This window comes from Asparagus officinalis, chromosome 5 (assembly GCF_001876935.1).
Source record: "Asparagus officinalis chromosome 5, Aspof.V1, whole genome shotgun sequence".
NCBI classification, from domain to species: Eukaryota; Viridiplantae; Streptophyta; class Magnoliopsida; order Asparagales; family Asparagaceae; genus Asparagus; species Asparagus officinalis.
Window position 1 is genome coordinate 50,340,257 of NC_033798.1, and position 15,509 is coordinate 50,355,765.

General features: G+C 39.1%; 1 protein-coding gene across 1 annotated transcript in view; it reads left to right on the forward strand.

The window, feature by feature from the left end:
• Positions 1-15,509, forward strand: part of LOC109843176 (exopolygalacturonase) — a 26,136-nt gene that overhangs the window by 9,971 nt on the left and 656 nt on the right.

Below are 15,509 nucleotides of genomic sequence, written 5' to 3' on the forward strand. Positions count from 1 at the left end.
GTTAAAAAAGGGGATAAAAATACTTCCTATTTTTATAAATTGGCTAATGGAAGAAAAAGAAACAATCTGATTTCTTTCATTATAGTGAATAATACTGAGATTAGTTCTGATGATGGAATTGCTCAGGTCTTTTTTGACCACTACAAATAGGGTTTTGGGCAGGCTATTTCTCACAGATGCCAACTTAATTGGGGTAGCTTATACCCTGATGACTGATGTTGAATGGGGAGTCAGTGATTTAGAATAACCTTTTTCTGTGGAAGAGGTGTATAAAGTAGTTTCAAATATGAATGGAGATAAATCCCCAGGACTTGATGGTTTTTTAGCCTTATTTTTTCAAGTTTTTTGGGAATACTGTGAAAAATGATGTTATGAAGATTTTTAATGAGTTTTATGAAGGCAAATTGGAAATCAACAGACTCAATTACGCTCATATTGTTTTTATTCCAAAAAAGAGTCTTTTAACTGTCAATGATTATAGACCTATTAGTCTCTTGAATGTGATTTATAAAATTATCACTAAGGTGCTGACTAATAGACTGAAACTTAAGCTGGATGTGTTTGTTGATCCAGTTCAGTCAGGCTTTCTTAAAGGCAGACATTTACTTGATGGGGTAACTGCAGCCCAAGGGATTATTTTTTATTGCTTTCAAAATTTAAAAAGGGGGGGGGGGGTTGGTGTTAGTCTAAAGTGTAGACCCAAAGTTGAAGCCGAAGCTGGAATTACGAAGAACACAGTCCAAAAAGTCCAGGAGAACTGCCGGTCAGCCTGGCGGTTGACCGCGAGTCAGCGGACCCTGTAATGTTTTCTGCTCTCGGGTTTTGGTTCGGTCGACCGTCGCAGTCGACCGCGTTGCTATTTGCCAGATTCTTTATGAGTTCAGGAAATCTGTTTGGACTGAGTTTGATATAAATACTCAAACGTTTTTAGGGTTTGTTAAGCATCAGAAAACCATCAAAAGAGAGAGCTTTTGATAGAGAGATCTCAGACTCTAAGGTATTCATCCTCAGAAGTCTTCTTCTTGTGTGAACGCCGTCGTTGGTTGGGTAAAGTAACGTTCGTAAATTGGTTGAGCACCAGCAGTTGTGCCGCATATGAGCAGCATTGGCGTTCCGAGAGGACCGTAGGAATCAGTCGTTCACATTCAGAAAACCATCAAAAGAGAGAGCTTTTGATAGAGAGATCTCAGAGAGATAAAACCCTAGTTTGAGAGTTTATATTTCTTCTTCAATCAATAAAAGAATTATGTGGTGTGGCTCCCGAGGACATAGGCACGTTGTCGAACCTCGTTAAATCTGTGTGTTCGTCTCCTTTATTATTCCTGCAAGTTTTGATCTTTATTTGTGGTGAATTTTTCTACTTTCCTACTTTCAACACAAGGTCTGGAAGGGTAAGTGTTTGATTTGATTGTTTCGAATCCTCAATAACTGGTATCAGAGTTTCGTTCAGCAATTTGTGTAAAAGTCATGATAGAGAAAATCAAATCTAAGATCGAGAAGTTTGACGGCTCAGACTTCGCCTACTGAAAGTCGCAGATGGATGATTATCTGTACCAGAAGGACTTGTATTTTCCGTTGATGGGCAAGGATAAGGGACAAAAGAAAGAGAAGTTAGATGATGATTGAGAGATACTAGATAGGAAGGCTCTAGGGTAAATCCGGTTGTCGCTCGCCAAATTAGTAGCCCACAATATCTTGAAGGAGAAGACGACAGTGGAGCTTATGAAAGTACTCACGAAGATGTACGAGTAACCGTCGGCAGCAAACAAGGTGCATCTTGTCAAGACTCTTTTCAACCTTAAGATAGCAGAAGGACGGTCCTTCACGATGCACCTCAGCGAGTTCAACACGATTGTTGATCAGCTTATCTTCGTAGACATCACGTTTGATGACGAAGTGCAGGCCCTACTGTTACTATCGTAATTGCCAGATAGTTGGGCAGGTTGTGTGACGATAATCAGCAATTCGGTGAGAAAAGAAAAGTTAAAGTTGAGTGAGGTGGTTAGCATGATTCTATCCGAGGAGGTTAGAAGGAAATCATCCGAATCAGAAGGTTCAGTTTCAGCCCTATAATTTCGAGCAAAGAGGCAGAAGTTAGAAGAAAGGGAACCAGAACAAGAATCGGTCGAAATCAGTAAAGAATAGGTCAAACTGGAAGGTTAGGCCTATTAAAGGGAATTGTTGGAACTACGGTCAGTAGAGCCATATGTCTTCAGTTTGCAAGAGTCAAAAGAATGATACAGGTGAGCAGGAGGCTCATATCATACAGGATACCTTGATCCTTGTTATGGATAGCGACTCAGATTCTTGGGTCATCGACTCAGGAGTCTCTTTCCACGCTACTGCTAACAGAAAGCTTCTCAAGAATTATATAACAGGGGACTTTGGAAAAGTTTATTTGGGGAAATAACGAGCCTTGTAATATTATTGGAAATGGTAAAGTGCAGATTCAGATGAAGGGTTCTAAGTGGACCTTAAAGAACGTGAGACACGTGCCGAAGCTGAAGATGAATCTTATTTCGGTGGGACAGCTTGGAGCAGAATGCTATGTTTCGACATTCACAGGGGATTCGTGAAGAATCTCTAGCGGTACGATAATAGTTGCTCGAGACAACAAACTAGGGACTCTTTATCTCATCTTACATGCGAGTGACACCCTCGTAATTACAGCTGGCAAAGAAAGTACAGATCTGTGGCATAACAGGCTAGGACACATGAGCGAGAAGGGGATGAAGATCTTACATTCACAGGGAAAGCTAATCGGGATTGACTCCGTGGAAGTCGAGGTTTGTGAAGACTGCATATTTGGGAAGCAAAAGAGGGTTAGTTTTCAGAAGGGTGGAAGGCCACCTAAGGCTCAGAAGCTAGAGTTGATTCATACAGATGTATAAGGTCCAGCCAGTGTGTTTTTTTTTGACGGTTCAAGATATTATGTCCACTTCATCGACGATCACTCAAGGAAGGTGTGTGTCTACTTCATGAAGCACAAGTCAGAGGTGTTCAGAGTCTTCAAGAAGTGAAAGGTCATAGTGGAGAACGAGACATATCTGAAGGTGAAGTGCCTGAGATCAGACAATGATGGAGAATACGAGCTGGAGGAGTTCAAGAGGTTTTGTGCTACAAATGGTATTCGTTTAGAGAGGACTACTCTAGGGACGTCGCAACAGAATGACATTACAAAGAGGATGAACAGAACCTTGACGGAGCGTGCCAGGAGCATACGATTACATGCAGGTCTGCCTAAGACATTTTGGACGGATACGGTGCATATGACAACTTACCTTATTAATCATGTGTCATAAGTTCCATTGGATTTTAAGATTTCAGAGGAGATTTGGAGTGGAAAGAAGATAAATCTCTCACACTTGCGGGTATTTGATTGCGTGGCTTATGTTCATATCAGTGACCATGTTAGAGACAAGCTAGAGGCTAAGTCACAGAAGTGCATATTTATTGGATACGACATTAATGAGTTCGGGTATCATCTTTGGGATGAGAAGAACAATAAGATCATCAGAAATAGGGACGTGATATTCAATGAGAAGGTGATGTACAAGAACAGGAAAAATACCAATGATAGAGAAAGCAGTGGGAGCAGCACTACGGATGCAGGTGGATCCGAGTACATGAATTTAAAGGAACTTTCAGATAGAGGTGATGATGTTTGTTCTGACCATAGAACGGATGAGGTTCCAGGTGCAGAAGCAACTACCCATGGCGTGGAGCTTAGGAGATCATCTAGGGTACCCAAACCAAATCACAGATATCTTTCATCTCTTGAGTATTTATTATTGACAGATAGCAGTGAATCTGAGTGCTATGAGGAGGCTATGTAAATGAGTGAATATCAACAGTAGGAGCATGCGATGCAGGAGGAGATGGATTCTCTACTCACTAATGAGACATGAGAGTTAGTCCAGCTACCTGCACAAAAAAAGGCCTTACATAACAAATGGGTCTACCAGGTCAAGCAAGAGAGTGATGGAAGCAAGAGATTCAAGGTCAGATTAGTAGTGAAGAGGTTTTAACAGCCGGAAGGAGTGGACTATACGGAGATATTTTTTTCGGTCTGAAGCTCACAACTATCAGAGTGGTGTTGAGTTTGGTAGCTGCAGAAGACCTCTTTCTTGAGCAGTTAGATGTGAAGACTGTCTTTTTTCATGGTGATTTGGATGAAAAAATCTACATGAAACAGCCTGTTGGTTTCGTTGAAGAAGAAAAAGAAAAGATGGTGTGCAAGCTCAAGAAGAGTTTATATGGTTTGAAACATGTTCCGAAACAGTGGTACAAGAAGTTTGATAACTTCATGCAAAACAATGGCTACAGAAGATGCAATTCAGATTATTACTGTTATTTTAAAAGGTTCGAGTCCAGCTTTATTATCTTATTATTATATGTTGATGACATGTTGGTAGCAGGACCGTGTTTAAAATATATAAACAATTTGAAGAAGCAGCTAGCAAAAGAGTTTGCAATGAAGGATCTGGGTGTAGCAAAACAGATTCTAGGGATGCGAATCAGTAGGGATAAAGCTGAATGGACGTTGAGATTGAGCCAAGCTGAATACATTGAGAAGGTACTTTAGAGGTTTAACATGCAGAATGCTAAAGTCGTTAGCACGCCCCTTGGAAGTCAGTTCAAGCTATCTGAGGATCAATCGCCTAAGACAGATGCAGATAGAGAGCATATGAGCAGAGTGCCATATTTTTCGATCATCGGGAGTCTCATGTACGTGATGGTTTGCACGAGATCGGACATCGCCCATGCAGTGGGAGTTGTGAGTAGGTTTGCAAGCAATCCAGGGAAGCAGCATTGGGAGGCCGTGAAGTGGATATTGCGGTACTTGAGAGGAACAACAAACAAACCACTATGTTTCAGGAGGAAGAAGTTGGTGTTGCAGGGATACATGGATGCGGACTTCGTCGGTGATCATGATACGAGGTGAAGCATCACGGGGTATGTTTATACCTTAGCGTCGACAGCAGTGAGCTGGGTCTCACGTCTGCAGAAGATTATGACTTGATCTACAACTGAGGCTGAGTATGTCGCGGTGACCGAAGCAAGTAAGGAAATGATCTGGTTAAACGGGTGCTTGGAAGAGTTGGATCTAAAACAAGGGAGATGAGTTCTTTATTATGATAGTCAGAGCGATATACATCTTGCCAAGAATCAAGTATATCATGCCAGAACGAAGCACATCGACGTCAAATATCATTTTATACGCTCACTAATTGAAGACAGAAAGTTAAACTTAATGAAGATTTTAGGGAGTCAAAATCCGACGGACATGTTGACGAAGGCAGTCACCATTGAGAAACTAGAGTTGTGCATAACTTCAGTTAGCCTTCACGAGTAGAAGACGAAGGCCTTGCCATACTACGAGGATCGGCGAGATCGCCAGGATATTGTTGATTAAAGAAATAATTTTTTCGGAGAGGAGAAGATACATGCGAAGAAGGGGAGAGTTCGGGTGAACTCACTGATGGCACTTTGGTCTCTAAGTGGGAGATTGTTAGTCTAAAGTATAGATCTAAAGTTGAAGTCGAAGCTGAAATCACGAAGAATACAGTCCAAAAAGTCCAGGAGAACTACCAGTCAGCCTGGCGGTCGATCGCGAGTTAGCGGCGGTCGACCGTGAACGTGTACAGGAGTCAGGGAGAGGCTGGAGCTGTAGGCGGTCGACCGCGCCAACCCTGTAATGTTTTCTGCTCTCTGATTTTGGTTCGGTCGACCGCCGTGGTCGATCGTGATACCTGCGCGCTCGACCGCCATGGTCGACCGCGACGCTATTTGCCAGATTCCTTATGAGCTCGGGAAATCTGTTTGGGCTTGGTTTGATATAAATAGCCAAACGTTTTTAGGGTTTGTTAAGCATCAGAAAACCATCAAAAGAGAGTTCTTTTGATAGAGAGATCTTAGAGAGATAAAACCCTCGTTTGAGAGCTTGTATTTCTTCTTCAATCAATAAAAGAATTGTGTAGTGTGGCTCCCGAGGACGTAGGCACATTGCTGAACCTTATTAAATCTGTGTGTTCGTCTCCTTTATTATTCCTGCAAGTTTTGATCTTTATTTGTGATGGATTTTCCTACTTTCCTACTTTCCTACTTTCAATACAAGGTCCGGAAGGGCAAGAGTTCGATTTTGATTGTTTCGAATCCCCAACAGGGGGGAGGGCAATGGATTATTTCTGATAGCTTTCAAAATAAAAAATTGGGGAAATTAGATTTTGCGAAGGCTTACGATATCCTTGACTGGAATTTTATTTTGGAGGTTCTAAAAGCTAAGGGCTTTGGAGGTAAATGGATTAATTGGGTGAGTATGTGTTTAAAAGGTGGTCTTTCTGCCATCAATTTGAATGGTAATCCTGGGCATTGAGTCATGTCTAAAAAGAGGAGTTCGTCAAGGAGACCTTTTGTCACCTCCTCTTTGTCTCTTTTACTAGAATGTTATATTTAGCAGTTGAAGCTCACCTACTTGAGGGTTTGGGCCCTAAAGACGTGAATTACAAAGTCATATGTTTGCAATATGCAGATAATACTTTGATTTTTTACAAGAATAATAGAGATCATTTGATAGTTTTGAAACTGATCCTGTACTGTTTCGAACTTGCATCTGGTCTTAAAATCAGTTTTAACAAGAGTGTGCTTATTGCTTTGGAAGATAATGATTATGTACAACAAAATTTAGTCACCATGATAAACTGTAAAAGTGGCGGTTTGTGCCTCTAAGACAAGGAGGTTGAAAAGAGATGATTGGTTCCCTTTAATTGATAAATTTGAGAAAAGATTAGCCCTATGGAAAGGGAGAGCATTGTCAAGAGGAGGAAAACTAGTTTTAATTAATTCAGTCATTTCTTCAACTTCAATTTTTTGGATGTTTTTCTTTCTAGTTTCTTCGTGGGTAATTGAAAAATTGGATAGAATGAGAAGAAGGTTCTTATGGATTGGCTCTTACATAAAGGCCATACAAAAATTTGGTAAAATGAGATGAATTATATCAATCAAAACATTGTGGAGTACTAGGAATAATAAACTTGAAAAGTATGAATAAAGCACTTCTGGGGAATTGGCTTTGGAAATGGTTTAATAAGGAATGTGTATTATGGAAACAAATCAGTTATCAAGAGTTCTTTGAAAAGAGACCCTCCGTGGAATATTTGCACTCGGGAAGATTGAATCTGTCCTGTTTTTGGAAAAGTGTCTTTGTTAATATAGATTGCTTTTTATGCAGCACTCAAATATGTGTAGGAGATGGATATCATATCTTATTCTGGCTTGATAAATGGACTAGATCATCTACTCTTGTTTCCCTTTTCCCCTCTCTGTTTATCTTTCTTCAAATCATTATGCCACTATTGAGAGTTTTGATGAAAAGAAATCATAACTTATGGGTCTGGAATATACAATTTGTGAAACAGCTGATTGGGAATTTGGTTTCTCAGTTTTTTATTATGATAAATTTAATCAGCCCAATTATGTTTGCTCAACACACAGATAATAGAAAATGGTTGTGGGATTCCACAAAAATATTTATTGTTAAATCTTTCTATCAATTTCTTATTGATGGAGGTTTGAGATTTAATTGTGAAAATATATGGGGACTTCCTATTCCTCTTACCTCTTACAGTCTGATTCTTCTTTAGGTGCGCTTTAAGAAACAACTTAAATACAAAAGATCTTTTATATAAAAATGGAGTTCAAATAGAGAAAACATGTTTATGCAATAAGATGGATGAGAATCATGCTCATTTGTTTCTTAAATGTGAGTTTGTATACTCAGTTTGGAAATCCATCCAATTTAAACTTAAAACTGGGGATGACTTCAGATTGAAATCATTGAAAAGCTTGTGGTTAACTTGGGGTCTAAGCAGTGATAAATGGGCAAATTTGAAACGTGATATTTTTATCAGTGCTCTAACTTGGTGTGTTTGGAAAGAACGCAATGATAGATTTTTTTCAAACAAGAGAAAGAGATCTATTGAGCTTCTAAACAAAATTATGACATATTCAACCTTTTGGTTAAGTGCCCATGGATTGTCTGTAAGAGTTGCAAGATTGCAAGAGAGGCACAAGAAAAGAGGGACACAAAAGACTGATGGGAGAGAGGTTGCTCAGTTTGGCGATACTGCTGGAAATAATGGGGGAAGACTTGCAGTGAGCATAATTATTCTTGAATGAAGATCAAAGACAAGGATCTACCTACTGTTGGGACAAACCAGGGGTCCAATAGAGCAGAATCCCAGCGAAAAGTAGAACGCAAGTAATAAAATGAATATATATATTTACGTGAAAACCCCCCTAAATGAATTTGAGAAAAAAACCACGAGCAATGATAGAAGAATCCACTATGAATAAAAACTTTGGAGTTACAATATCTTTTTACAATGAGAAATTCTCTCTATTTTTTCTCTAACTCATCTATACGTGGTGGTGTTGTTTTTTCTGAGATGATTTTTTCTAAAGAGTTTTAGGCTTATTTATAGCAGCTGGGAAAACACTAATCATAAATTTTTAATAATTTTTTTCTTTCGGTGCGGCTTGCAATTAATTTGGGGGCCCACCACCTTTTTGTTTTTCCACAATTGCGACTGTCAGCAATTGCGTCTGACAATTCTCCATTTCGCTTGATCTTGTGGCCTGTCAGAGACGTGAGCAACATGAAGATGATAATATAGAAAAAATGGTGTGAAGATATGATTGATTGATCTTGTGGTCTGTCTGAGACGTGAGCAACATAAAGATGGCAAAGTAAAAAAGAATGATGTGAAGATATGATTGATACTCAATCAAATCTTTAAGTGGGAGAATTGTTAGCCGCAATTGCTGACAGCCGCAATTGTGAAAAAATAAAAAGGTGGCGGGCCCCCAAATTAATTGCACTGAAAGAAGCTGCATCGAAAAAAATTATTAAAATTTTATGAATAGTATTTTTCCAGCTGCTATAAATAGATTCAAAACTCTTTAGAAAAAATCATCCCAGAAACAACAACACATCGACAGAAGAGTGAGAGAAAAATAGAGAGTTTCTCCTTAATTATGACATTTAGATCTTGTATATTACCTTGTATGTCAAATTCAAGAAGGATGAAGGTGAAAAACTTGGTGACATATACATTACTATCAGCTAGTTGGTCGCCTAATCTACCCCACTATAGCTCGACCTGATATATCTCATGCTATCAATATAGTGAGCCAATTTGTTGCAGATCCTCGACAACCACATCTCACTATAGTCCATTGTATCATTAAATATCTATGAGAAACAATATCTAGAGGACTATATTTTTCCCTTAGCTTATCTATTTAATTGAGAGCTTATGTTGATTCTGATTTGTTGGATGTCTGGATACACATCGCTTGACTACTGGATGATGTGTGTTTCTTGGAGACTCTCTTAGTTCTTGGAAATGTAAGAAGCAACACACTGTGTTTAAATCTTCAGCAGAAGAGGAATGTGGAGCTATCTCATTAGCTTGTAGTGAAATTAAATGGCTTAAAGGACTCTTGTAGGAGCTCTCTCTCTATTTCACAAGCTCAAATCCTCTTTATGAAAACAACATCAGTGAAATTCAGATTGCCTCTGTTAGAAGAAGAGAGTATTAGTTTAGTCTCACATTGCTTGTGAGACTAACTTGTAACTAATCCATCTCTATAAATAAAGTATAGAGTGAGGGAATAACTCTCCAACAATCTCTTTTCTCTCCAAATTTTAACATTATATCAGAGCCTCTTAAACCCTAAACCCTAACCCTAATTCCCGCCGCCATTTGTTCTAACCCTAACCATAATTCCTAAACCCTAGTCGCTGCCTCTCCTCTCTCTCGAAACCCTAGCTGTCCTCTTCTCTCTCTTCAAACCCTAGTCGCCTCCTCTCCTCTCTCTGCCTCCTCTCCTCTCTCTCGAAACCCTAGCCGCCAAAGATCAAATCTGTCGCTGCCTGCTTCGTCTGCCACCGCCGCCACTTGCTTTGTTGGTTGTCATTTGCTTCCTTGACAACTTGGATATCTTACATTGCTCAGTGTTTCCTTGAGTTCAAACTTGGATTTGATCTTGAGAAGAGTGTTTATCTTACCTTGCTAAGATACTCATTTCAGTTCTTATTTCCACAATCGAAACATCAACGTCAAACCTCTTTCATGTCCGACTCGAATCGTTGAATCGGTGGTCTACGGAGGAAACTCCAGATCTAGATCCACTTCACCGATCCGATCTTCCTCGACAACTCCCGCCCACCATCAATGATTGTTGCTGCCATATCCCTTTGTTTTCGGATCTGACTTAGATCTGTGAATTGTTCTAAAAAAAATATTTCGGGTTCTTGAATTCTAACCTTCGGGTTTCATGTTAACCTTCAGACTCTTGCATTTTAACATTCGGGTTCTTGTATGATAACCTTCGGGTTCTTGCATTGTTAACCTTCGAGTTCTTGGACTTGTTCAACTTGTGGAATGTATCGTCTTGATCTCTACTCATCTGTTTCATGATGGTCGGATCTGAGGAACTCAAGAATTCTGAGTTAACGGTCCTGACGAAAGTTTCAGAGATATTTTCCGGTAGAATCACTGACCAGAAACTTGATGGAATTAACTATTTCAGTGGAAGCGTGTTATTAAAATCTACGTGACAGGCCGAGGCAAAACTGATCATTTGTTGACGAACCCTCCTCTCCGACACTGGAGTCTTGGACATTAGATGATAACGTCCTCTTATATCAGATTCTTAATACTATGGAGCCTGAAATTCAAGATTTAGTCCTTTATTGTATGACAGTGAAGGAACTCTGGTGTTTATTATAAGATCTCTATGGGGGGTAGCAGTAATATTAATCGAGCATATGAAGTTATTCAAGAGCTGTTTCGTAATAAACATGATGGTAAACCCATGCATGATCATTATGGTGGGTTCAATCGTCTGGCTGAGGAACTTCGTCATATTTTTTCTATTACTGGGATGTAAATCAGATGCAAAACCAATAAAATAAATTTATGGTACTCACCTACTGGGTACCCTAGATTCTATTTACTCCTTTACTCGACCACAAATCATAGAGAGTTCCGCCATTGGTTCTCTGACTGAGACTTATCATTTTTTGAAGAACGTTGTCCCTGCACAGCCACTTACATCCACCATAAATCGCTCTGCGCTTGCCACTCAGAGTTGACAGTCTTATGGACGAGGGTGTCATACTGGTGGTCCTGGAAGAGGTGAAGACAACTTTGAAGGGAGAGGAGGTTACTACACTGGTTGTTCTGGGGGCCGAGGTGGTCAACGAGGTGGCCGTGGAGGTCCACCTCAATGCAGACATACTAATGGTAATGACTCAGTGAAGACTTGTAACTACTGTCACCAATCAGGACATCTCAAATATAATTGTCTTGAATTGGAAAAGAAGAAGGTCAATGTGCTTACATGGCCGCTCAGGACAACTTCACATCATCTGATAGTGAAAGTCAACTACAGTCAGTCTTTCAGAATACGAAGCTACAACTTTAATTTTAGCAATTTTAATTATTCCAGTAGTATCAAAGTTCACAATCATCATCCTCTTTATCTACTATTCTCAAAAGTGCAGGTATCTCTTTATCTTTACTTACATCGTCTTCGTCTCATACTTGGATTATAAACATACATGTGTCACTGATCATATGACTAGGAATCAATGTATCATATCCTCTTTCTCTCCTACAACTAATTCAGTTATATTAGCTGATGGTTCACGTACACCTATTCAGGGTGTCAGCAACACCAATCCTACACCTAGTTTCCCCTTTTCCTCAGTATTCTATCATCCTAGTTTTTCCTATAACCTTTTATTTGTTAGTAATATTACTAAATTACTAAACTGTACTATGACATTCTTCTCCACACATTATGTCTTTCAGGATCTGGTCACGAGGAAAACAATGGGGACAGGGCATGAACAGAACGACCATTATAAGCTGGACTTGGGCACCAAACATTTAGCTTGTATTAGAACTCATCAGCTCTACAATATCATTGTCAGCTAGGGCATCCATCTTTCTCTATTCTCAAGCTTCTAAATCCCCGGTTTAAATCTATTTCCTCTTTAGAGTGCGAGTCGTGTCAACTTGGCAAACATCATCGTGTATCTTATCCTAATCGAATCAATAAGAGGGCTGCAAAGCCATTTGATCTTGTTCATTCTGGTGTCTGGGGGCCATAATGCTCAATAACTTCTAAATTAGGATTTTGGTAATTTGTCAGTTTTGTGGATGATCACTCTCGTGTTACTTGGATTTATCTTCTCAAGTCTAGGTCTGAAGTCTTTTCTACATTTAAACTTTTTTATTCTAAAATAGTCAATCAATTCAATATTTCGATAAAAAAATTTCGATCTGATAATGCAAAGGAATATTTGGATGGCAACTTTACTAGTTTCCTTGAACAATATGGAATTCTTCATCAGTCTTCTTGTGTTTACACTCCTTAATAAAATAAAGTTGCTGAACGAAAGAATAAACATCTCCTTGATATTGCTCGAACCTTATTATTTCATCGTCACGTTCCCAAAGAGTTTTGTGGGGAAGCTATCCTAACATCATGTTACTTGATTAATAGAATGCTCTCTTCTATTCCGCAAGATAAAATTCCTTTTAAAGTTCTATACCCCAACGATGATCTCTTTTCGCTTCCTCCAAAAAATTTTGTCTCTCTATGCTTTTTTCATAATCACAGTCCAAACAAATAAAAGTTTGACTCTCGATCTATTAAAGGCATTTTTCTTGGCTACTCCCGAAAATATAAATGTTACAAGTGTTTCTGTTCATCACTCAATCGTCTTGTATTATCTGCTAATGTAACATTCTTTGAAGACAAACCTGGTTTTTCTAGTTCTCCAACTCCATTATAATCGGATGAGTATAACTATTTAATCCTACAAGAGTCATTGATTAACTGTGGTGGTTCATCCACTGACAATACTATTTACGCTACTGGCAAAGATTCTGCTCGGTTTAATGACCTAATTCAAGTTTATCATCGTCGTCTTACTCCTGCTCCTAAGCCAACGTCGGCCTCAACACCATGTCATCCGCTAGAAGAACCATAATCAGTAAGTTCAAATTTACCCCCTTTTGCGTGCGGAAGACCTTCCTATTGCACTTCGAAAAAGGACACGAACTTGTACTCAACATCCTATATCTAACTTTGTCTCTTATGATCGTCTCTCCTCCATCTTTCAATTTTTTGTTACTTTCCTCGACTCATATTTGGTTCCCAAGAATGTGTCATAAGCTCTGCCTATTCCAGATTGGAACCAAACGATGCAAGACGAAATAAGGGCCTTGCGACAGAATGAGACTTGAGATTTGGTCCTACTTCCACAAGGAAAGCGGCCCGTCGGGTGCAAGTGGGTGTATACTGTCAAATTGAATCCTGATGGAACTTTGGCACGCCTGAAAGCCTGACTTGTGGCTAAAGGCTACTCGCAGGTGTATGGCTTAAATTACTTTGCTACCTTCTCTCTAGTGGTAAAAATGACATCTGTTCGGATTTTTCTCATTAGCAGCGACAAATCACTAGCCACTTCATAAGTTGGACATCAAGAATGTATTTCTTAATGATATTCTAGATGAGGAGGTTTACATGGAGCAACCACCCGGTTTTGTTGCTCAGGGGGAGAATGCGAATGTGTGTAAGCTGAAAAAAGCACTTTATGGTCTGAAGCAATCTCCGAGAGCCTGATTTGAACGTTTTGTATCGGTTATTCAGGAATTTGAGCTCTGTCGTGCACAGAAAGATCACTCTGTCTTCTGGCGATTTCAGAATGGGAAATAAATTCTACTTGTCTTTGTGGATGACACTGTAATTACAGTGGATGATGCTTCTGGTATTGACAGCCTGAAGAAGCATTTACAGATACATTTCCAAACCAAAGATCTTAGTTTCCTAAAATACTTCCTAGATATTAAAATCACAAAGTCAACGAAGGGTATTCTTCTGTCATAAAGAAAGTACGTCCTGGATATGCTTTCAGAAACTAGGATACAGAAGCAGTGATTCTCCAATGGATGCGAACTCAAAACTACTACCAGATCAGGGGGAGCTTCTTGAAGATATTGGACAATATAGAAGATTAGTGGGGAAACTGAATTATCTGACGGTGACCAGACCTGACATCACATTTGCAGTCAGTGTTGTGAGTCAGTTCTTGTCCGCACCAATAACTACTCACTTGGATGCAGTAATGAGAATTTTGAGGTACTTGAAGAAGGCTCCGAGACGAGGAATTCTCTACTCATATCAAGGACATACCACAGTTGTAGGCTTCTCTGATGCAGATTGGGCTGGATGTCCTTTTGATAGGAGATCAACTACTGGAAATTATGTCTTTCTCGGAGGAAATCTAATGTCATGGAAAAGTAAAAAAGCAAAGTGTTGTATCTCGATCCAGTATAGAATCAGAATACAGAGCTATGTAAAATGTGATACTAGAGATGGTTTGGATCAGAGACCTATTGACAGAAATTGGTCTCTTTCTAGAATGTCTCATGGATCTATATGGCAATAAAACAACAATTCACATTGCTGAGAATCCCGTGTTTCATGAAAGAACCAAGCACATTGAAGTCGACTGTCATGTAGTCCGCAAGAAGCTCGAGGATAAAATCATCACGACAAAACATATATCGACAGTAGATCAGCTAGCAGACATTCTTACAAAATCACTTTGTCGAACACGGGTTGACTTTATTTGTGACAAGTTGGGCATGCATGATACATATGCTCCAGCTTGAGGGGGAGTGTTAGAAGAAGAGAGTATTAGTTTAGTCCCACATTACTTGTGAGATTAACTTGTAACTAATTCATCTCTATACATAAAGTATAGAGTTGGGGGATAACTCTCAAACAATCTCTTTTCTCTCCAAATTTTTTAACAGCCTCTAATCTAGTTTTTCATGAGTGAACCAAACATATAGAAGTCGATTGCCACTTCATATGGGACAAATACTTGGCTGGAAGATCACACTTCACTCATGTTCATTCACAACACTAAATAGCAGATCTATTCACTAAGGCAATGACCTGAGTGAGACATGATTATTTAGTGGGCAAACTGATACTAACTGCATAGCTTCAGTTTGAGGGGGGAGTGTAGAAGTATATATGCCAAGTTCTATATTTTACTTCATTAATACATAGGACAGATTGTAAATACATACAAGAACAGACTTGTAAATTTATGAATTATGTATATATTTGAGAGCTGCCAATCTAGGACAGCCTCCTTATTCAAACAAGGTGAGTTATCATTTATATCCTCTTCTATTATACATAGCTAAAAAGTTACGTCTAATTTGTTCTATGAAAATAGATCAACTCAAAAGCTAATCTACTTGAGATAAGTCTAGAGAAGTTCTTGGTTATTCGGAAGGAGGCATTCGATGCGCTTCTTCTCTATAATCTAATATACGCTTCAGGTTTGTTCATTCCTTATTTAGATTGAATCCATCTCAAATTTTATGCCACAGTTTTATAGGTAGCTGAAA